General features: G+C 29.7%; 1 protein-coding gene across 1 annotated transcript in view; it reads left to right on the forward strand.

Moving 5' to 3' along the window:
• Nucleotides 1-24,032, forward strand: part of LOC142331359 (forkhead box protein N3-like) — a 746,610-nt gene that overhangs the window by 535,544 nt on the left and 187,034 nt on the right. The gene's annotated exons all lie outside the window — the stretch shown is intronic.

The raw sequence follows: 24,032 nt of genomic DNA on the forward strand, positions 1-24,032 counted from the left end.
TGAAAAGAAAACTTTTTTCACGGGCCAAACGAAATATTAAAATATGTTAAATACAAAAACGATTCATTTAAGTAAACAAAATTTTATTATGGAATTTGTTGTTTTTTTTTAATTTAGATTCATAAAGAAAAAGTTTATTTACAAATATAAGTTGAGCTAAAGATTAAATTTCTGTATTTTCCATTATTCAATTGCTTATAAAAAAAGGTAAAATTGAAAAATTTTTCCCGGGCCGCATAAATTTATTACGCGGGCCGTATTTTGACCATGCTTGTTCTAGTACCTGTCGAGTGAAGGTAAAGCCCCTCTTAATTCTTCCTAAGTACTTATATCAAAAAGAAGTATGTTTCTAGATTTTAAACTTTTTTTTTATTTTTGTCAAGAATAGAAATAAAAATGACGTTTGTGATACACGAAAATGAAAATTATAAAACGAATAAAGTTTCGTATTTTGTCATGTCATGTAAGATTGTTTATTTTCAGAAAAAAAGAGTAACAAAAGTAAAAGTAAAAACATAGTTAAACTAAGTTACTTTTATACGGCTTTGAATACTAGAAAGGTGATATCGGTGTACTATGGTGGTTGGGGTTCAATTAACTACACACCTCAGGAATGGTCGGCCTGATTCTGTCATCAATTTACATGTCGTATATTTCATGTTCATCTCATTGGGTCATATGGTTTTCTTATTATTCACAAGTTGAACAGATTCCAACGTACATATTAGGAATAGAACATAAAAAAAATTCTAGTCAAATATAATTTTTTTTAAATTTGGAAATAAAAAGGTTTTTCTTTAATTTCAATTGGATAATTAAAATTACTCGTTATAATGTTGATATTAGGATAAATTAGGATATATCTATTGAAGAAAAACATTCCGCACTGTTAGAATAAAGAAGGTATTTGTCTGTTTGTAATTGTGCGCATTAGTGAGATCATTTGCACATCTGAATTGAGGTTTTCTTTGTACACAACTAAATTTTGTATTTGTAGTTGTAAACTTTTGTAGGAACTTTGCCAAAGTGGAAGTATTAAAATAAGAGGATAGCTACTAGACTAATAATAGTAATAAAACTAATAGCAATAATAATAGTTATATGATCAACACACATGCCATGTGGTCACATGACAGTGTGATGATGATGATGGGTTTCGTACGTTTAGCTTGTTCTATACGTGACATCACAAGGAACGTTTATTTACAACTACTACGTAGTAAAAGTTCTATTCACGTTCTAAAATTTCTGTTATCCTGGTATCTAAAATTGTCGCTTTTCAGACGATCTGTTTGTTATCTTTTGATGTAATTTATCAATATTCTGATAATGGTACCCTTAAATATTATAATCAATTCTTAAACATGTTCACTCATACCGATGTATATTTAGTAGAAAAAAGCACCAATTTTTCGAAATAATAAGGATAAATACACTTTTTAATTAAACTGGCTTATCTCCGTGGCGAATAGCAGCTCAGTCTTTCATCCAGGAAATCCCAGATTCGAATCTCAACCAAGACTTAACATTTTTAATTCGCTTAATCCATTTCATATTATATACATAAGCTTCAAGTTTATATACAGAGTGTCCTTATAAGGTGAGGCCAAACTGTAAGAAGTGATTCTACATAACATACTGAAGAAAAAATATCAACTGAACATAGTACCGAAAACGCATATTTTTCTGTCTGTGTGCAATTTTGTGTTTTAAAAAAAAATGTATTTTTCAAGAACAGTTGGAGATAACGCAATACAATTTTGTACTTTATTTTAAGCTAACATTTTTTAATAGAAAAACAAATAACGATACTCTTCGATGACAAATTTCAAAATGGCGGTCGTTTCAATTTTTCAATCTTAAATATCTTAGGAATTATTAGATTTATCAAATTGTGTTGTATTATAGGAATTATGAAGAATTTTTTTGTAAACAAAACAACAACTTAGTCGAAAAAATCAAATTTTTTGATTAAAATTGCTGGCATTAACAATTTTAATCATAAACCACGATAATAAAAAAAACATGATGGCCGCCATATCGGTTTAGGCCTACGATTTGGAATAACTTTGTTGTTTATCGTCGGATTTTTATAACTAAGGTGTTTTGTTTACAAAAAAAATGCTTCATAATTTTCAAAAACCCAAAATGGCGGCCAGACCGAAAAATATGCGTTTTCGGACCTATCTTCACTGGGTATTTTATCTTTAGTATGTTATGTAGAATCATTTCCTAGACTTTGGCCTCACCTTTAAGGGGCACTCTGTATATATGGTGAATCATCACAACTAAAAAAAAAAACTGATATTTTTTTTGAAATTATATATTTACCCACACACACACATTTATATATATGTTTATATATATATATATATAAACCCATGTGAGTGGTTCAAAAGTGGTTCAAACCCAGCAAAATCTGGTGAAAATAAATTGATGAAAATTTGTACGAATGAGTATACACGTTCTTTTTATGGTTTAAGTGAACGCTGTGAAAAGGATTTTTTTGAAATTCCAAATTTAATGGTTAAAATGGAGTAACAATGAAATTTTTATTTTTTTAATTTCTCGGTAACAAATCAGCATGATTTTTGGCGTGTGTAATCTTCATGTGAATAACTAAAACCAATTCGAGATTTTCTGAAATTCAACGTTGAAAGAGTGGGAAGAAAGTAAACAAATTTTGAACAATGATTGCAAATTTTCTTCATTTCCGACTATGTTAAAAGAGATATCCGATAGATGTGTGCTTGTAAATACGGTTCAGATGAATATCTAAAAATCATTTTCGGGTTTTTTTGAATTTCGATTTTCAAGTGGACGACTGTACCTGCCTTCGGTTACTTAACTAAAAAACATTAGAAAAAATTGTCCGCAACGAGAAACGCAAATAACCATATAGAGCGACAAAGCTGTGATGAAATGTGTTTTCAGAACGTGGATATCACACTACCGGGCTGGTCTAGTGGTTAACTCGTCATCGCAAATCAGCTGATTTCGAGGTAAAGAGTTCTAAGGTTCAAATCCTAGTAAAGGCAGTTAATTTTATGCGGATTTGAATACTAGATCGAGGATACCGGTGTTCTTTGGTGGTCGGGTTTCAATTAACCACACGTCTCAGGAACGGTCGATCTGAGACTCTACAAGACTACACTTCATTCACAATCACGCATATCATTCTCTGAAGTAATACCTTACGGTGTTTCCGGAGCCTAAACAGAAAAAGATAGAGAGATCGTGGATACCGGTTTTCTTTGACGGTTGGGTTTCAATTAGGCACACATCTTAGTAACACATGGCAACAATTTTAACACGTTATTATGCCGCAAATCCAATCACCATCTTATCCCACCCGACTTGGCTCCAGCAGACTACATTATTTTCCTGAAACTCAAGAAGAAGATGAAAGGCCGCTTTTTCGACGACATTACGGCCATCCAAAGAGCTTGCACCGAGCAGTTGAAGGCGTCCCACAAAGTGATTTCTCCAGAGCGTTTGACGGGCTCTACCGGCCCTGCAACAAGTGTGTAACTAGAGAAGGGTTCTATGTAGATGGTCGATGTAAGTAAATTCGTTTATCTTTAAATCTGTATTTTTATTTAATTTAGTTCGGCAACTTTTCAGACATATTGTGTACTTATTTTGCCATTTGGTAAAGTTTCTTCATATTATTCATTCTTATTATGTTTTCTTCTTTGTCTAAACCATTGGGCTGTATAATTTCCTCTAAATATTTAAATTCGCAACCGTGTTAATGATGTCAAATTTTATGTTCAATCTTCTTGATGCCTTTTCGATGTTTGTTCAGTACTGAGTTCTCTCAAACGATATCTTCAAACCTATTCTTTCCTAAATTTCCTTTAGTATATTGATTTGTTTTGTTGCCTCATCGGTGTTCTCTGAAAATGTAGCTAATCGTCCGCAACAGCTAAGCAATTCTCTCTCTCTCTTTCTCTCTGCAGGCGAGTGTTTACAGCTACAATGCTGTTTCTCAGATCCCAACCGCCAAACTCTTCTATCCCGCCAACTTTCTTCTTCCAAATTCCTTCTCTCCATCGCCTTGGTCACTCCAGGCATCCGGAGGTCGTCCACACCTTTCCTTCTATCTCCTGGAATTCATTCCAAGATCCTCCTAGGCCACTTATACTCCTCCATTCTCCGAACATGTCCGTACCATTGTAGTCTTCTTCCCTCCATAACATCGATCATTGTTTGCCCCGATTCTTCTTCTGATCTCCTCATTTCTCACGCACCGCATTCTAGAAACTAAGCTAAGCAATTAAGTTCTAAATTTTTTTTTGCATCCAATTCTTATTTTATGCAAAACTTTCTTTTTCATTTGCTTTTCCCATTCTCGGATTACCATATTGGTAAAAAAATGTTTAATGTTTATATGAAATCATTTTTTATTTTCATTGCATAACATGCCTTAAAATTCTTTCCATTTCTTGTGAGATATTCTGCGTAAAGAAATGTATGTAAACACGTAAATGAAATTAAAAAAATAAATAAACGCCGATCTCCGTGGTGGAGTAGTAGAGTCTTGGCCTTTCAACCGGAGATCCTTGATTCGAATCTTGATCAGGAATGGCATTTTTCATACATTACAAATTTCCATCTTCATAATTCTACATACATGTTTCTTTGTAAGCTTCTGCGTTGAATTAATTCATCAGTCGGCACTTAAAACAAATAATTTTAGCTTGGAGTTTAGAAACAATAAATAACAATATTTTTGTGTCCTGAAATAAACAATATTAGACAGCTTCATGAACCACAAAAGGCCTAAATTAGTATACACTTCTGCTTTATCAAATCTGATTTGATAAAGTCAAACAAATTATTTTTATTTTTAAAATACCGGCTAAAATGCTTGTATTTTTTTAGTATTTCATAAATATTGTTTATTTGTCAATTAATTTTATTTATTATAATTTTTTGTTTGTTTTTATATATACTTTTAAGTAGCGTTTACTTATGATGATTGTTTAACTATTATTGAATATTGTTAAATGACCATCGTACATTTAGTTTTTTAAGTAAACATTTTTTTGTAAACGATTTTGGAGCGTAATGTTGTTTTGTAATTTATTTCAATAATTTATCGTAGAAATTTATTTTTATTAAAATTGTTAAAATATTTTATAACTAATCCCTTTATTTGTGTGTTAATAATAAAATCCATTATTAGACTGTTTATCATTATTTGATTGAATTTTTTTTTTCATAATAAAACTTCAAATTTCTTTTAACAATTTTTAAACTGATTAAAATATTTAGGTAAGACTGTCATTTAAGTAACGTATTTAAAAATTAATTATAAATAAAATTTCCTTAAATGTATAGTATCTTACCGTGGCAACTTTTATAATTTTATTGGTTATTAAAAGCCGTAGCCGGTGGTTTTTGGTTTTGAATTTTTTTAATAATTATATGAAAATCATCGTAATATAAAACATTTAGGAGAAGGGATATATTTTTTAAGTCAACAGCTATGATTTGGTCAGTCTTATTATAAGATACAACTGTATTAATTTTTAAATTACCGAGGAAAAATGACTAGAACAGCTTGGCTCGTTCTAAATCGGTTCGATACAAAGATTCTTTTTTTTGTAGTGGTGATCTAATGCAATGAATTATATTGTTGACTTCATTCTGTTTAAGAAAAATACATTTTCATTATTTTCATATTTTACATCTACCTACGTGTAATTTAAAATTGAAATATTTTCAAGATTTAATAGTAAATTTATATTTTTTAACTGGAAAATATTAAGTCTATTTGTATTTTACGCGTGTACTTTTACAAATGTTTATTCTGTGTACACATTCTTAAGAACGGAGTGTTTAAATAGTCAGCTATTTTTATACGGATTTGAATGCTAGGTCGTGGATACCGGTGTTCTTTGGTGGTTGAATTTCAATTAACCACATATCTCAGGAATGGTCGAACTGAGACTGTACAAGACTACACTCATACATATCATCCTTATTCATCCTCTGAAATATTATCTGAAAGGTAATTACCGGAGGCTAAACAGGTAAAAGAAAAGAAGTGTTTAAATATGGATTACAATTTGGAATATTTTGGATTGTTTAGAATCTCAACTTTATTTCTATTAAAAATCATTGCTAAAATAAGAAAAAGAAAGTTTATAAAAAAAACTTTTCAGCATTTAAGTCTGGGGAGTATAATTTAAAAAAAAAATTATAAACATTCTTTGATAGCTCTATATATGAAGTATAAATTTTCAAACAATTTTTAATCAATATTTAAACCGAAGGGAGATAAAAAAATATATATATTTACATTTTACGAGGTTGATGTTTTGAAAAAAGTTTTTTTTTATTATTTATAGATATATTGTAGGTAAAACATTTTCTTTAATAAAGTTTTCTCTAAAATTCCTATGAAGGAAATCGAAATTGTTTTTTTCGCCACCACCCCCTCAACGAATTTTGAAAAAAAAAAATTAATATATAGTATTATTGAAGCTGAATTTGAAAAAAAAATCGGTCAATACTGATAAAGCCTAATATATTGCGAAACTTACATTTGTTTTTTTGGTCTAGATGAATATTTCAACCCTAAAACGTAAAAATTTGCAAAAACCCCATTTTTGATGTGATCACCATACTTTCCCCTTTAATATAGTAACTATTCTAATTATATTTGCCGGGTAGGTAAAACTGGTAAATAAACGAACTTTATTTATATAAAGTTATAAAAGAAATTTATCTTATAGAATTTTATGTATTAGTTATAATTTTAATTATTATCATAAATAAAAATACAGAATTTTTTACTATAAAGCAGTGCAGATTAATCGACGAACAGTTATATTTTCTTATTGAATTTACGTCATGATACTTTTTTATCGTTATTGTTTTAGCCGCTCCAGGAAATGCGACTGATTTATCATACAATTCGTACGGATATTACTGTATTGTTGGAACCCCCATAGATATTGTTGTATAGGGCGTCCGATCGTCTTCTTCCGGGAGTCGGTTATATCTAGTAAGATGTTAAAAAAGGCATTTCTTGTAGTTGTTTATCTTTATTATTACAGTATATTTTTTTGTAATTTTTTTTATTAATTTATTATTATTATTATTATTTTTGAAGTAATATATTTTTCGTGCGATTTTTAAGGAGTTTTTAATTGTTACAATCGAGCACCGTACTCCGTTGTCATAATTCTGTGGTGAAGTGTAAAATAAATTACAAGTCTTCATAATTTTAATTATTTAATTTTAGCTTTGAAGTATAGTTATATTGTAAAAAGATTTTTTTTTTTTAGTTATGGTAGTTATTTTTTAATTTTGTTGTGTATATTACATATTAAACTAGATAAAATTAATTTTTACATTTAAAAAGGGTACTATAATAGTTTTGATTATATTTAATATGCTGTCCAGTAAAAACGTTTTTAACTACTTTTTTCACAAAAAAAGATTGGTATAATATAATATATAATATTATAATATGTATTTATAATATAATAATACTTACTCTTGAATTATTAGAATCTTGTATTGTTTTACAAAAGTATGGTATTTTTTAAATTATGTCAATTATATCGAGATTATTTTCATGTAGTCTCCAGTTTATCTCTGATGCGAGTCTTAGCTTTCCCCATTCTGTGGATAATAACCAGTTCCTCCTTCCCTTAACCTATGTTATCCCACCACTTCTTCGGTTTCCACCTATTTTAATTTACTGTATTGGAATTGTAAGTGTTCTCTGTAAGAAATGTGTTGCGCGAGAGAGTGAGTGAGTGAGTGAGTGAGTGAGAGAGAGTGATCGAGAGAGAGAGAGAGAGAGAGAGAGAGCGATAGATAAGGGACCAAAACGTCATTCAATAGGTAGTGGTGGTAATACTCTTACTTTTTGTTTTTTTTTTGTTTTACGTGATGGGAGGGAAAATCTGCAACCAGACGCACAGCAGCCCGTACTGCTGGGTGTGTGGGGTTTCCTGCCCAAGCAGGGACCAACTAAAAACACTCCCCTTCACACAGCATGGGGATGGGATCGACTAAACAGGCTCACATCATCCTCACGAATGTCTCGGGTTCTACCTGTGTTGTCCAAGCAGTGGCTTCAAACGTCCCCCGAGGGCACTCAGCAGCGACGATCCTGTAGCCCCCCCCCCCCCCCCCAACACACGAAGTGATACTCATATTACCAAAACGGCAAACTGCCTATTACTATTTTAACTGCTAAATTTGTTCTTCTATTAGAATTAATTATTTATATTTTATTGATTGCTTACTGAAAACGTAACGACAATAATAAATATTTTCTAATAATATTATTTTTTGAACGATTTAAGATTATCATTCTAAATTTAAATTAGCCTAGTTTAAAAATACTAAAAAGGGAATTAATATTTTTTCTGGTATATAAATAATTTTTGTACTCGCTCTTATAAAAGTTCTGTGGTCAGTTCTTCACCACTATCTGTATCGCCGCTGTCAGATTCAGAGTATGTTGAAGAATCGTCTGCACTGCCTGCTTTGTTACTTTGAACAGTAACTTTTCCAGTCGCCCGAAGTTACTATTTTGATTTCCATGTCGGTTAGTTTCTTTAAATTATCTAGATTTCTATCACCACAATTATTTTCTCTTAGAAAGTTTTTTACTTTAGCTCAAACCAGTTCAGTCGGATTAAGTTCACATAAATATGGAAGTAGTCTTACAACTACATAACCCTTCCTTTTTTTCCTCTTTTTAGCCACCGGGAATTACCGTCAGGTATTACTACAGAGGATGATATATATGAGTGTAAGTGATGTGCAGTCTTGTATAGTCTCAGTGCGACCATTTCTAACCCACCAACGGGTTGGTCTAGTGGTGAACGCGTATTCCCAAATCACCTGATTTGGAAGTCAAGAGTTCCAGCTTTCAATTCCCCTAGTAAAGGCAGTTAATTTTATACGGATTTGAATACTAGATCGTGGATACCGTTGTTCTTTGGTGGTTGGGTTTTAATTAACCACTTAACTCAGGAATGGTCGAACTGAGAATGTACAAGACTACACTTCATTTACACTCATACATGTCATCCTTATTTATTCTCTGAAGTAATACCTGAACGGTTATTCCCGGAGGCTAAAAAACAAAAGAAAAAAAGGTCGACCATTTCTGAGAAGTTTGTAAATTGAAAACCCTATCGACAAAGAACACCGGTATCCACGATTTAATATTCAAATTCGTATAAAAATAACTTGAACGCTGGAACTCTCGACTTCCAAATCAACTGATTTGCGAAGGCGCGTTCACCACTAGACCAAGTCGGTGCGTTACAACTTGATAACCCAAACCAAACTATATGCATCGATTTTGTAAACTTTTATTTTTGGTTTCTGTAATTGTAGAAACTGAATGAGCTGTTTCTTTCTCATTGACAAATCAGGTTGTACTCCTTTTCCCAGAAACCATTTTACTATTTCTAATTTAACTGAATTTTTTGTTTGTTATTTTTTCTGCCAAGACGGAATGATATGAGGAATTATCCATTACAATGGTTATTTGATCAGAAATATTTGGTTACAATTTTTCTCTCAACCATTTCTCAAAGTTATTATATTTCATTTGTCCGTGATAGCTTCTGCTAATTGTTCCAGGTTTATATACCAGTTTGTTACCAGCAGCAAAGCCTTTCTCATTTTCTGCTTGTAATATTATTAGATGATTAGCCACGTTCTATTTGTCTGCAACTCCAAACCATTTTCAGACTGCCAACATTTTTAAAATTATAATTGCTATCAGTCCATATCCCGGCCAAGTAAAATATGTTTTTCCCGGCTTTTCTCAAGGCTTCATCAATTTTGTGTAACGCAAGAAAACATTATTTGACCTTTTCATTAATATTTTTTCTTTTACTTTGGCATCTCTTCCATTTAAATCCCATTCCTTTTATCAGTCACAACAGCGGTTTTCGGTCGCAGGGATTCTTTGTTTCACTTCCGGCAGTAAGTTTGGAGTAGTCTGTATAATTTATTTATCGGCATAAAATTCTTTATCCGTAATATTACGTTTTTATCGAAATCATCAATCCTAACTATATTTTTTCCCCACTTTTCGCTTTACGTTTTTCCCCTGGCGTAGATATTTTTTGTTGAAGTCACCGAATTTTCTTTAAGGTCTTTCTTCTTATTCACCACATCTAATCAAATTTTGAAAATAAATCTCTCTGATAATCCAGTGTAGTAAGCGGCGCGTTTAGTACCTTGTAACATAGGATAGGCATATTCGTTGATTTTGCCTCGCAGTCGCACTTTTCAATAACGTGTTTAATTAATCTCCGTCCTTCAATGTTAATTACTTTGTTTGTTTTACGCGTATTTCCCCTGTTTGAATCATATTTGACTTGATCTAACAGTAAATATTTACCAAAACTTGTTTAACCACAGTTAACAAAATATAATTTACCAAGCACAAATAACACATTTATTTATTTCACGATCAATTCACCGACACGAACAAAAAGGAAGAAACTAAAAACGAATAACATTAGAAGCATTAATAACTTGCGACAAAGGTATAGAAAGAGTTTTGCTGACACAAAGGAAAACTTCAAGAAACCAGTTTATGAACGATCACTGCAGTTACTGCACTTCACAGATTATTAGTGCCAAATTTTTCAACTGGAGTAGTCTAGTAAGCGTTGCTATGACAACGAGATTACTACTACTACTACCGGTATGACACAATCATATTGTTTTGTCTCTCACACCACTCCCTGCCGAAGCACTCTTACACCCAGGCTCCATCTGTACACACATTTCTCGTGTTCCTGAAATTCAACGAAGACATCACCCGTTAAATCATTTATAGACTCGCCAGTCAGCTCTTTTATTAGAGTCGGAGCTCATTTAGAATTAATTTACCTCTATTATTCATTCTATTTAATGTTAATTTCATTAACAATCGATAATTATTTACTCCTGCTGATATATCGATAGTTAAAAGTACAGTGATTATATGTTTCATTATATTTTGAAACCTAATTATATAATTAAAAAGTAATCTATTGTTTTTCATTATTATACTCATTTAAAAACACTTTTAAAAAATCTGATGCGGACACCACATAATATCCTTGTACGCCTATTAAATTACATGTACACCTTTTTTTTTTTAATGAAAAGTGTATAAAATTTTATTTCATTATAACTTCTGATATTTTTTCATATATATTTTTTTATTGTTATTATTATTGAATTATTATTTATCATATTTTTTTTTACAGAGGTTAATAATTATTAATAAATCAATATATTTAAATTAAAAAAAAAGTTAAAAAAAGGAGATGAATTCGGATTCGAACCGATGTGCCTTCCCCTTATAAGATCCAAATATTTCATTAATTAAAGTTTTATTTGGCTATAATTCTATAATCGATGAAAATAAGTACCACTTTTGATGATATATCATTGAAAAGCTGTCAATGAGGGCTTATTACTGCAGTTAAAAAAAGTCCATAATCTAATTTTTTGGGGGATTTTGGGCTTTTTGGACACTTTTGGTTCAGTCGATTGCAATCAAAAGAGGAGGTGCACAACTAGATGTTATAACAGTCCTAAATCCAAAATTTCAACATCCTACGGCTAATAGTTTTTGAGTTTTGCGAAATACATACGTATTTATGTACAGACGTCACGCCTATATATTCAGGGAAGGTCAAAATGGATATTTCCGTTGAAATCTGAAAACTGAAATTTTTCGCGATCACAATTCTTCCTTTACTTCGTAAAAGGAAGTAATAACTGACAACTGGATTATTAATATTCAAGAAAATAAAATTGAGAAAGGAGAATAAGTAAAAAATAAAACATAATTAAGTTTAAAAAATTAATTTAAGCATTTAAAAACACTTAATTTTGTAAAATTAACTTGTTTTTTTAATGAGGTGCTTATTTTTCATTGTTCTAATTTCCTTTGGAAGAAACATTTGAATAATGAAAAGTAATTGTATTCTTTAATGAAAAAAAAAATTAGGAATTAAATATAATAATTTATGAAGCCACTCTTATTAAATTTAAATTCACCCACATAGAAAATAGTTCGCCTAAGTTTATATATATTTGTTTTTTTTTTTCAGTTACGTGTTAATTTTTATAGATAAACCCTTTGTTGTCTTCAATATTTAATAATTTAAAAACAAATCATCTTTCTAATGACTGTTCTTGATTTCATTGTTAAAAATTGCGTCGTAAGGAGAGTTCATAAGACGTATGACCGCATTCATCGTATCTCCCGATATTCGTCATTGGCACGTGAAAACTGACTGCCTTTATACATACGACTTGCTTGGCGGTTTGTCAGCTCGGTATTTTAGTTCGTGAATCACAGATTCTTAAATTTCAATTAGGGTGAAATAACACCTTATACATAATGAAAATTTAGTTTGTTTTTATATTAAAACTAATGTTGATTTCATAATAATTTTAATTTATTAATAGTATAATTTTATTTTAGATTTGTTTTATAAATATATATTTATGAAAATTACTTGTTTCAGTATGGTTTATTACGTAACAACTTGATAAACTTTTACATAATAGTATGTTAAAAATAATCGGTATTCTATTGTTTCTATAAATTATCTGTTTGTGGGAATATATGAACCTCTTGACTAAGCAAGGTTGGTCGTTCCCCTTCATATGATATACAACAAAGAAATACTAAGTGGAAATTTTTATTCAGCTCATCCTAATACAGCGTATTATAATTTACTTACTAAATTGAGTATTTTCATCTGTATAATAAACGCAATCCGAAACTATCATGATATCGAATTTGAATTATCAAGATTATTTTAGCGTCTTCTGCTATCTTTTTTTTATACTTTTATCTTTCGCTAATCAACAGTTTTTATTCCCAAATTACTCTTATTTTTGTTAGCCTTACTAGTTTAACCCGGGATTGGTCAACCTTATTTTAGCCCAGCGAGAGGTCAACTTTTCTTTCTTTCTTTTTCCTGTTTAGCCTCCGGTAACTACCGTTTAGATAATACTTCAGAGGATGAATGAGGATGATATGTATGAGTGTAAATGAAATGTAGTCTTTGTACATTCTCAGTTCGACCAATCCTGAGATGTGTGGTTAATTGAAACCCAACCACTAAAGAACACCGGTATCCACGATCTAGCATTCAAATCCATGTAAAAATAACTGGCTTTACTAGGACTTGAACGCTGGAACTCTCGACTTCCAAATCAGCTGATTTCGGAAGACGGGTTCACCACTAGACCAACCCGGTGGGTACAAATGAGCAACCTGTAAAAATGAGAGAGTTGCTCATTTGTAAATTGGACAATCTTACTTATACTTCAGTTAGAAAAAATATTTTCCAACAATCAAAAATCTGTGTACAATTTTTGGCAGGAATTTTTACTCGCTTGTAACAATGTTTTGTTTTTAGTAATTTTTTTTAGCAGAAACTGTTTTATGCATTTGACATTTATTAATTCCACCCTTTCCAATTTACTGCAATCCAGATTACACTGGTCTTTTTATAAGAACTGCAGTCCTTGTTGGTGAAGAAAAACGAATGTCCGTTGTGTTATTATTTTCTTGTTCATCCTCACTGTTTGATTATTCTGTATTCGAGTTATCACTTGAATGTTCAGATAAAGAATCACTTTCACTATCGGTTTCATTTTAATGAGGTGCAGCATTTTCTGATTTCATAATCAGGTTTTCTTGTCATAATAAATTTTATTCACTTCACCGATACAAGCGGTTATACTAAACACAAACAACGAATCAACACTAAATAAATTATAAAAAATAAATAATTGAAAAAACCTCAAAAGATACGAACACAATTAGTCAACTGTTTAGAACAACTCTAACAGTAGGAGCGACATGATCGGTCATCTGTGTAGATTAGTACTAACTACACAGAGATGGTGCGCCTCCGTGTCGCCTGCCGACGAATTATTGTTCAAATATGAAGACCAGTAGTCAAAAATAGTCATATAGGGATATCTGGATTTTGAAGCTTGTCAGACGGAAAGTAAAAAGGTTTTCTTCAGAGTAACTTTTTTATGAATGTTGACCGATCGCAGGTTAAATAAAATTAAAGATTTCTTAATGTAATTTTGTTTGGTTTGTCGAAACATTCCTTTTTATTTTTTGCTTGATGATTTTATTCACCATTTAAACTCGAAGCTTATACCTTGGAATATGAAACATGAAATTTCGTAACGTATGAAAGATATCATGTCTGACCGGGATTCGAAACCTGGTCTTCCGGATAAAAGATCGAGACGCTGTCACTCCGCCAAGGATACCGGCGGAGTGGACATTATATAAATAAAAATGTAAATGTTCATTTGTTAAAAATCTAAAATCTCCGAAAGTTCTTCACCGATTGCTTTGAAATTTTAACACAACGTTACTTTTGAATACGCGCGTGTTTTTATATACCTACTATTTATTTACCTAAGATGTCACAGCTATGACAGGTAAAAACATGATATTTTTTAAAAACAGCGCTATCTGTTGGACGTAAAAGCAACACACGCTATGCTAAATATTTTACGATTCGATTTCAGTGTTTCCGATTTGTGTGTCCGCTATAGACTAAAAAACTGCTGTCCGATTTACGTGCGGGGAAAAGGGAGAAAAGGAAAAATCGTAAAAGGGAAAAATCTAAAAAGGTAAAAGGGAAGAAGGGGAAAACGGAAAAAGAAAAAAGGGGAAAAGGAAATGGAAAAGGGAAAGAAAAGCAAGGGAAAGAGAAAGGTGAAGGAACGGGGGAAATGGTGAAAGGTAATATGGTAAAAATGAAAATGGGAAAGGAAAGGGAAAAAGGGAAAGGTTAAATTTTGTGAAGTTCCGTAATGTTCATTTTGTTAATGTTTTATTAAACTTTCACTTGTGTTCATTTATTATATATATATATGTATATATACATATATATATATACTTAAATCTTGGAATAGCAAAGCATTGCTGGGTCTGCTAGTATAAACATAACTTTATACACTAACAGTACAAATTTTCTTTACTTACGAAAAGTTTTATAAATTAAAAATAAATAATAATTCTGTTCCGATCGGTATATAATATTAAATTATATTGTTATTTTACGATTACTGATTGGTTGATATTATCCACCAATGAGACACTTTTTTAAATCTTGTTTTGTTTTTTTTTTTGTTTGTGTTATCTTTAATTTATAATTATTTGATACTAAAGTAAAATAAAAAAATAGTGAAAATGTTTATTTTTAACAATGATTATCTTTGGTGATTGATTATCTTCCCTTTTTTTACATGGTAAATCATATTTTTTTATCTCCTTGAATATTTTATTAGATTTTCTATTTACTTATAACTGATATATAACATTTTTGAATATCTTATGTTAAATATATATGCCAGATTGTCGTTGTTTTATCTTTTTTACTTGGGTTATTGTGGATTAATTTATCTTCTACTTTTATGCAGTGAAAAATGAAATACAATACTTTAACATACTTATTTTTATACAAAGTAAATTACAATATTTGATAATAATATATTATAATAATCTTCTTTCTTTTATTGTCATGCATTTATTAAAAACATCGTAATTTATTTTTGTTCTATGCAGATATTTTATCTAATTTTAAAGTATAGTGGTTTTAGTAGTCGTATTTATTTATTATTTCCTTTTAGTTTATAATAAAATTTTAGAATATCCATGTTTTAAATTCCTTGTCCTTTCTTATAAAGAAACTTTATCAATATGTATTCATGAAACTGTGCGACTTTGCGCATTTGACAGTCTGTAACATCGGCCTCCTATTTTATTTTATTATGTATAACAATTCAAATTCGATGAAAAAAAAATTAACTTTTGAAAATTTTATTACTTTTATAATATATTTATGGTTTTTTTTTACTTTTAGGGTAGAACAATGATAATTAATTGTTAACTTTATGTGTGAATACTTTTTTTTAAGGTATTAGCGCTTTTAAAACATTTTTATAGCTAAAAAAAAGTATTTATAACTTTAACTTCAATTTTATACTTTAAGTATAAAACTTGTACTTTAAGTATATCATTTCCATCAAATTAGATTAAAAACAAAATGAAAATTTAGAAGTGATGTAAAGACAGAAAAAAAAATAGAAAGATAAGAGCCATAATTTTAAATAAATTCAAATGTGAAAATTTTTGCCAATTGTTTTTTTAGTATATTCTAGTAAACTTTTGGTGATAATAAAATAAAAGTATATAATATATAGTATATATAATGAAATATAAATATTTTCATATTTTAAATACAATGATTATTATAGATAAACTTATTATAAACTTTAAAAAAAATTTAAAAAAAAACAATTTTTCTTTGTCACAGACTGTAGGAATGGAATCGGGGAAAATTTTTCTATTCGTTTAAAGCTCCATAGATGTAGAAAATATTCTATAAATATGATAACATAATAATATTATGTAAAAATCTCCCATTAACTTCTTTTCTGAAGGAAAAAAAAGTTTCAAGTCAATTTTTGGGGACTAAAAAAAAAAATTGGGCAATTTGTTATCCTGATGAAAAGGGCTTCAATTTCTGAAAGAAAGATTTTTTGATAAAATATTCCAGTAATTTTTTTAAATTTTTTTTGGCAAACATTCCCACCTCTTTTTTAATTTTTTTCAAAAATTTAATATAATAAATACCCTTGAGAACCGAATTTATCTTCCATTTTTGAAGAAAATTGGTTTACGGAGTCCGGAGTTAAGCTTCAAACAAGTCAACATACGTACGTATGAAAATTACGTACCTAAAAATTTATTTTACATACGACAATAAAATAATTTATTTTTTACGTATGTAGAAATTTAGTTATAAAAATTGCTATTTTGGGCTTAGGCAGAACTCTAATTTTCTTTTTTTCAATTCTAATAAAAAAAGTTAGGATTTTTGTTCCCTAATGGCACAGTTTTAAAATAAGAGTAATTTTTTTTTATAATTTTTTGAAATTTGTAGATAGCTATACTAAGTATATTAGCTAGAAAAGTAAAATGTATTAAAAATGAAATATTTTATTCCATAACATAAAAAAAAATCCGATTGTATTTTGTTGCATTATTAAAAAAAAAAAATGATGTGGTCACTACATAACTTCTTTGTATGCCTATAAAATTATATGTACACTTTTTCAAAGAACAGAAAATTTTATTTCACTAATAACTTCTGATGATTTTTCATATATTTTTTTTTTTTTTTATTATTTTTATTGAATTATTACGTACTGTAAAACTTTTTTTTACAATCAGAGGTTAATAATTTATTAATATTTAATAAATTAATAATAATATTAATTATTATTAATAAATCATTATATTTAAATTTAAAAAAAGGTAAAAAAAGGAGATGAAGTCTGTTTCGAACCGATGTGCCTTCTTCCCCTTGTAAGAACAAATATTTCATTAATTAAAATTTTATTTGGCTATAACTCTGGAACCAATGAAAATAAGTACCGCTAATGGTACACCGTTGAAAAGCTCTCAATGAGGACTTATTACTGCAGTTAAGAAAAAATCCAAAATCCAATTTTTTTTTGGATTTTGGGCTTTTTTGGGATATTTTTGGCCAAGTCGATTGCAATCAAAAGAAAAGTTGCACAACTAGATTTTACAACAGTCCTAAATCCAAAATTTCAATATCCTACGGCTAATCGTTTTTGAGTTATGCGAGTTTCATACATACGTACAGACGTCACGCCTAAACTAGTCAAGTGGATTCAGTGATGGTCAAAATGGATATTTCCGTTGAAATCTGAAAACCGAAATTTTTCCCGATCACATAACTTCCTTTACTTCTTATAAAGGAAGTAGAAAATAAATAGAAATATAGAACTGGTTAGATAGATCGACGATCGAAAACGGTTATGCAAATAACTGGACTCGTTTGTCTGATATTATTTTATAAGTGTCAGTAGTATTTCTTTAAATCTGATTTCTTGAATACATTTGATTAATTTTATTGTTTTCCTACGGATAATTTTAGGTTCTTAACAAATTTAGATTTATTAAAAAAATCCTTACACTGTCAAATTTGAGTTGTTATATTGGGTGTTTTTATATAAGCTTAAACAAACAGTCTTCTTCAATATTTTTTCAAATTATTTTATAATAATTTTTTAGAGAAGTATATTACTGTTTAGATAAATGATAAAATATTACTGGTGACTAGTTGGAATCGTATATGTGATAACACTTAAAATCGGTAAATAAAATTTTCAAAAAGTTTTATTTGATTATATGCTTTTATTCTTTTTAAATTTCTACAGGTTTTATAATATTATTATTAAATTGTAATTAGTAAATATTTAAATAAAAACACCAGATATATCCTGTCCAATTCAACATAATATTTTTTTTGTTTCATTAAAAAAAAGATTTTATTTCATTGTTAACAATCTACGAATAACTTGTCAAATTTCATATTCAATTTTAGATTGTCGGTTGATTACAACTGAAAATTGGTTGGACTTTTTTAAATAATAGTATTATAAATTAATTAATACAGTTATCTTGAAATCCTGTTATTTAATGGCATTTTATCAGTTTGTCAGTTTTATCATTTTTTCAGATTTTATTATACCTTTTGTTATATCTCAAATAAATAAATACGTACATATACCCGGTGGATTATGTACTCGTCTGTTGATATTTATTTAAAATTTATTTAACTAAGGATGTCTTGAAAATATTAATGATCCAAATTCATACATTTTTGCCATATCGGGTGGAAATACGAAATAGATGCTGGTTAACCTCGACAACCAAATTGGAAATCCGAACTAGGATTGGTGTTTGACCTGGATTGCCGATTGATAGAAAATATTTATCTTGTAGTATTTAAAGCAAATTTATGATTTTTGTTTAATTTTATTAGTGAATTCCATTTTAATATTATTATTTATATTTTGAAACAGATTTTAAAACCTAATTAATCAAATAAATATTACGATATATAAATGATCTGTGCTGTCTTTTAAAAATATTCAGATTTGATAACATTCTTATTGCTTATGCAACCTATTTTATTGCATTTCATAAGTTTATATTATATTCTTTTTTTCTTAGTAAGAAGAGAGACGAAATAAATTGATATTTTTCTGGGATCGGTTATCTTATATCTAGTTAAATTATGAGTAAATATGTCCTTAAAATCTTATTAGGTATAGTGTTTTTTGTCAGTAAATTTTCTTCTGGTTATTAGTATAGCTGCAAATAGATTTCTAGAACTTTTAAAAAAAAAAGTTCGACCAAAAAAAATTTACATAGATAAAAAAAAGCTATACATAAAATCAAACATTTCCAAAAGAAAAAAAACCTATAAAAAAACAAAAAAAAAAACTGTACGTTTTGATTTTGTTGGTTTCTCGTTTTTTGTTTAGGTGTTATGTAATGTTTGGATTTTCTTCGATTTTTTCGAAACTATACTCAATTTATTTTAAAAAGATGTTTATATTTATGGTTAAACATAGTGGAGGTGGTATGACGCTAGCTGCTGTTGGTAGATATGAAAGTTATATTACCTTAGTGATACTCCAATGTTGCCACTGTTTGCGCAGCTGCATGAGGAGGTATAAATAGAGAATTTCTTTCATTATCCGTGCAAGATCTACTGACTAAAGCATGCCTGCAGGTTTGTCAACTTGTTTCCTCACGCTTTTAGGTTCTGGATTTGGGTTTTTGTTAGGTATGAAAGGTATTTTTTTTTTAAAACTCCCCAAGACGACCAGCCCACGCTAAAAAGCTTAACACAGTCGCCTGAGGGTGTCATGGCAGCGCAGTCTGCCTCCCTAGCTCGTCCGAACTCGGACATCCCATCGGGGTCTCCCGTGCCTCCTCGAAAATATACTAATCACCTCTTCCGGTGATCAGAATGTTTCTCCGCAGGAGAGCTACCCTTTCCGTTACTATTATACCTGATCCAGACACGCATTTCGCTTGCCCTTCACAGTTACGCGTCCCCCCATGCCATCATCGGGGAGCTCTAACCCACCCATTCTTGAGCGTGAGTAGGCCCGAACATCCTAGGCATGAAACATGGCATTTTGTTGTCTTTTTCATAATTTCCACTATTTATCTAGTGGTGTATTTCATTTAAAATTTCGCTTAAATTTACAGTATTGTAGGACGTTGCTGTAGTCAAACTTTTTTTTTTTAAGTATTAATGATATGATATAATTAATTTTTTTTTAAAGTTATAAACCCGGTTATTTAAGAGATAAATTTTAAATGTAATTTAGTGGTAATATTTAATTTTGCAAAAATTTAAAAAATATATATATTATGACTAATTGCACAGTTTCTACCGTTGCTTCAGTACATTTCTCATTACATATAATAAAATTAATTGACAAAGGAGGATTAGTATTAATTACATTATAGATATTTTTATAATAGATTTGAAAATAATATATTTTTCTTCAATTTTTACGAAACTATACTCAATCTGTTCTAAAAAGATGATTACATTTATTAATGAACATAGTAGAGGTGGAATAACGCTAGCTGCTGTTGGTAGATATGAGTCATTACTATAGTGATACTCAAATGTTGCCACTGTTTTCGCAGCTGCATGGAAACGTACAAATAGAGAAATTTTTCATTGTCCGTGCAACATTATCTAGCTAAAACATGCCTGCAGGTTCATCGACTTGTTCCCTCTGATTCACGCTTTCACTTCAATTCTCTGTTGCGTTACCATATTATGTGAGCTGGCAACTTGTCTCCTTGCGTTCTTAAACATTAATCCTTTTTTTTTAAATATATATTATACGTACTCTACAGAATAGCTTGATATGTATATCATACAAAAGGTTTTATTATTAGGCCGTACATCCCTTATTATATTATAATATTTGTACATAGACATAATAATTGCACATTTAAAATGCTTGCATCGAAAGATCCGAGTGCTTTTCACGTTAATAAAATCATACCAATTAGACTTTGATAATCTTGTCGTTAAATAAGTCCCTGTGAACAACAGGAAGTTCTTTATATTACGCTGGAAGAAGCCTATGGACTGATATGTTAGAATACAAGTTCTTCCATTAATTTTTCTTTTTGTTTACATCATTCCAAAATTTAAATTTATAGTGTTTTTTTTGCTTCCTTTGGATGTATTGAAAAATTTCGGTTTCCAGATTTCAACGGAAATATCCATTTTGACCATTCCTGAATCCATTTTGACTAGTTTCGGCGTGAAACTCTCGCATAACTCAAAAACGATTAGCCGTAGAATGTTGAAATTTTGGATAAGGGCTGTTGTAACATCCCAGTTTGATTGCAATCGACTCCACCAAAATTATCAAAAAAAGCTCAAAACTGCAATATTAATCCCTCATTGAGAGCTTTTCAACAATATATCATAAATGCTACTTATTTTCATTGGTTCCAGAGTTATAGCCAAATAAAATTTTAATTAATGAAATAGTTGGATCTTACACGGGGAATACACGGTGCTGGGGAAGACATGTCTCTTCCAATCCGACTTCATATACACATATTTTTTTTAACTTTTTTTTCTTTAATTTAAGTATATTGATTTATTAATAATTATTAATATCTGATTGTAAAAGAAGTTTTATAAAAAATAATTCAATAATAATAAGAAAAAAAACAGAAGTTATTAGTGAAATAGAATTTTATATACTTTTCATTTTAATAAATTTTTTTTACAAAGATTAATAATTGTTAATAAATCAATATATTTAAATTAAAAATAGTTAAAAAAATATATATATATATATATATGTATATGAAGTCGGATTCGAACCGATGTGTCCAGTTTTACGGATCCGACACGTTCTCACTTACACCACATAACTATTTGAGTGATGTTAAACAAAATTAATATGTAAATTAATTTAAAATACTGATACGTACACCACAAAACAACGTGATCCAATGTGGTGTCCACCACAATTGCATTGTGGTGGACAATTAGAGAATTTACTTCCTTTATTTCACTTTCTATCCACTTTATTAGAGAATTGGATGATCGTATCTCATTTTCAAATGAAATAAGTTTAAAGGAAGTGCAGCAAAAAATGTGTATATGTAAATTTAATAGGCGTACAAGGAAGTAATGTGGTTTCCACAACATATTTTTTTTAAATTGAGTTCGCATACATTTTTTTAATATTTCAATTATTATACCGGTTACAAAAGTAAAAAAAAGTAGTTATAATCATTTACAGATTACACAATTAATTCTGAATGTCAATTATTTCCAACTCTTGTAAAGTGAATTTTTTTGTTTAAATGTTTTGTAATAGTTAATGTATTTTATTTGACAGTTAGCATCTCTTTTCTTCTCAATCGAATCATATATATGGGTATACCCTATGTTTCTATTGCTCCTTCTTTTTAATAAGAATCTGTTAATCGTAACCGTTCGGTTACGGTTAGCTGGTGGTTCATTGTTCTGTATTATAGCTACAAGTGTAGATATTTACAAATTTTATGTCTCGATGCGGAAGGACTCTTGTCTGTTATACGTCATGTTTTTATTATAATATGACGTTCAAGGTAATTGGAAAATGTTGTTCTTTTCTTTGATGTCTATGTGTAAGTTACCCGTAAGAAATATAATTTTATGTTATGCTAAAAAAAATAGAACGTTGTGGCAAAATGGTGTAAAATATTTTTTATCAATACCGCTAATATACTAGCTGACAAAAGCAAGTAGAAAATCCAGCGATTTGGTGAACTAAATTTGTTTAAATAAATCTGATGTCACTAATACTTAATACTGACAAGCAACATGTAAATGGGAATACGCTGTTATTGTACTATCCGTTTAACAAACATTAGCTAATTTTTGCAAAAATAATTATATAATTCATTAAAAATAACAAAAAAATTAAATGATCGCTAAGTGGTAATTCCCGGTTGTCGTTCCAATTTTGAAGACTATGGATGCTTCTTCATGAAATTCGTTCTTAATGTAGATGTGCATAATTATGTCCATTTCAAAAGTTGTAATTTTTTTAAAAACTCCTTGCTCTTTACTTGGCCAACGTTTATCAAAAGTCTTACATTTTTATCCAACCCCGTCTTGGTAAAATAGAACAGTTCCTTATTCTCAGTTCATAATTTTTTTTATGTGTGATAAACGTCATTCCAATTCACGTTATCCAGGTTCTTTATAACACCCACCGGGTTTGGTGTAGTGGTGAACGCGTCTTCCCAAATCAGCTGATTTGGAAGTCGAGAGTTCCAGCGATCAAGTCCTAGTAAAGGTACTTTTTTATGGATTTGAATACTAGATCGTGGATACCGATGTTCTTTGGTGGTTGAAATTCAATTAACCACACATCTCACGAATGGTCGACCTGAGACTGTACAAGACTTCATTTACACTCATACATATCATCCTCATTTATCTTTTGAAGTAACACCTGAACGGTAATTCCCGGAGGCTAAATAAAAAAGAGAAAGGGTCTTTATAAGAAGCATTTTTTGTTTTTTGAGCTTCTGGTTTGCCGTGTAAAACTTACGCATGCAAATTTTTATAAAATTTATCTGTTCCATTTAAAATTTTTTTTGTTTCTTTTTAAACGGTTACGAGTTTCTTTAGATTAAGAACAGTTTTTGGCTTTATAAAAATTTTCTTCATTCCTTTGAATAACATCTTTGTAAAATTTATTTTTTTTACTTGTTCAAAAGGGAAACCTTTTTTTCTTGGAGTTCGTTGAACTGAACCTGTGAAATTTTTAATGATTTTCTATTATTTTTGATTTGAATGTTATTTTCTGTCTTACCTAGCATTGACACTAGCATTCGTAGTTGACGCGTTTTGGAGTACCTCCATTCTCAAAACTACTTTTAACACTCGAGTATTCCTGAGTTGGTCGAATAAATAGAGATGTTTTGCTACACTCACTCTCCATCATTACGGTCATAGTCTCTTCTGTTTTGTCCTTCCCCCTCTAACTGTTCTACAATTTCTTGAAACTGAGATTCTTTTGTTTCTTTATTTTAACGATTTTCGATTTTAAAC

This window comes from Lycorma delicatula, chromosome 10 (genome assembly GCF_047948215.1).
Source record: "Lycorma delicatula isolate Av1 chromosome 10, ASM4794821v1, whole genome shotgun sequence".
Lineage (NCBI taxonomy): Eukaryota > Metazoa > Arthropoda > Insecta > Hemiptera > Fulgoridae > Lycorma > Lycorma delicatula.